This window comes from Ailuropoda melanoleuca, chromosome X (assembly GCF_002007445.2).
Source record: "Ailuropoda melanoleuca isolate Jingjing chromosome X, ASM200744v2, whole genome shotgun sequence".
NCBI lineage: Eukaryota > Metazoa > Chordata > Mammalia > Carnivora > Ursidae > Ailuropoda > Ailuropoda melanoleuca.
The window spans coordinates 81,542,487-81,544,380 of NC_048238.1; the positions used below are offsets into that span (position 1 = coordinate 81,542,487).

At 50.2% G+C, this 1,894-nt stretch overlaps 1 pseudogene; it reads right to left on the minus strand.

Annotated features, from left to right (window-relative positions):
- Positions 1-411: 411 nt before the first annotated feature.
- LOC100476802 lies at positions 412-1,610 on the minus strand (annotated as a pseudogene).
- Between the last annotated feature and the right edge of the window lie 284 nt (positions 1,611-1,894).

Consider the following 1,894-nt stretch of genomic DNA (forward strand, 5'->3'; position numbering starts at 1 on the left):
CTTTATAAAAAATAGCTAAAATGGTTTCCAAACTGGTAGTAGCATTTTATTAAAACAAAAAAAATTTTTTTTAGACAGAATGTGTTCTACCAGCAACCAGTGAGCAGGTTAATGAACCACATTACTTTCTTTACTTTAAAATAACATTCACGAAAGATGAACCCAAAATGCATCCTCCTATATTGACCAACAGAGCTAAGTACATATGAAGTCAACGGTGTACCCCATTAGCACGCTGCACTGTATGTCAGGAAAACGAGCCTTCCTCCCCCCCGAGCCCTGGCCCCCCGGCACACACAGATAAATGATAGTGCACTGTGCGATGATGATAGACATCAGACAAGAACTTGGGTTCATGCAGTTGACTGCCATACAGGTGGCACTGAAAACCCGCAACCCCCACACCCAAACTCAGTCGGCGGTGGTCGGCTTATGGTGTTGGCTGTGCTCCTTCCACAACCTCAGGCCCGCCTGGAAGCTCGAGCCTCTCCTTGATTTCTACTCTGGCAGAGGCCAGCGGCTCATCAGGCTCTCTGTCTGCAAGTCCACGATACACAGGCAGTGAGCGGCTTGTCCAACAGCGGGGCAAAGGCATCTCCAAAGCCGCGCAAGGCCAAGTTTGCTATCTCAGGATTCTGATGACCCTGAGAATATCACGAAAGGCAAAGCCCCGCTGTGCCAAACTACAGACACTCTATTTGCCATCATACTTGAAGTCTTGGCTGCAGGCAGATACTTCTGGCCTCAGAGACAGACGTCTTCAAGCCCTTGCAGTTGATTTCTCTCCCAGTTGGCCAAATCTGGATCTCATCGTTGTCCACACTTCAGAGTACGCAGTCTCCAGGGCTGTGCAAAAGGGACCTGGCTTCACGCTCTTGCAGAATCACCTTGGTGATCCATTCCGTGTGCTCTGTCCCAGCAGATAAAGCCCATCTTTTCACAGTGAAACCTTCAGAGCCACTCACCAAGATACCCAGTTCACCCTTGTAGTCAAAGCCCCTGGGTGACCCTGGAAGTGCTGGGTCCTGGCTTCCAGAACTCCATTCCCAACAGGCCACAGTGTTGTCAAAGGAGCCCGTCCCAAGCTTCTGCTCATCACACTTCACTGCTGCACAACTGTGGGTCTGGATGTCGTAAATGCACCGCCCTGTGCTCACATCCCACAGCTTTGCAGACAAGTCGTCCGGCCCTGTGCAGAGAAACCCATCTTTGTCGTGAAGTGCTGACACTCTGGCAGGGTGTCCCATTAATGATGAGGGCTCAAAGGCTTCAAGGTTCCAGTTGCTTCCTTCTCTAATGGGCCTTCCAACAAACTTTCTTCCAGGCCAAGGAGTCCCGAACAGAATCATTTACGTCCCAGCCCAAATTTTTACACGCAGTCTGAGGATCCAGCCATTTTAACAAATAAAAACTGAGCTCCCGGGGAAAGAGTTTGAGGAAGTCTCCAAGTTATTGGAGAGATGCCTGGGCTGGACTGCCCCTCTCGGACTAATCAGGTGATCCAGAGTTTCATTTTTCTGCCAGTCCCTCTGAGAAAGAAATGTAACAGAAATGTTACCAAGCCACACCTCGAAGTCCCTTCTGTCCATAAAGTTATGGAAAAATTGACCTGAGCGAGCACCGCAGGGGCTGGCAACCTCGAGCCAGGCTCACACCGACTAGGTGCTCTGGGCTGCCAGAGCCTTCCAGCAGCAGGTGCGCTGGGCAGTCCGGGCACCTGCAGGGAGAGGAGGACAAAGGGCCCTGACACCTGTAACAACATCTTAAACTTCCACCAGCAACAGAAGCGAGAGTTCCAGTTGTTCCAAATACTTGCCAAATATGGAGTTTGGGGCCTTTTAACGGAACCATTCCGTGCTGTGTTGTCATTTCTCATTGTGGTTTTAAGTTGCAT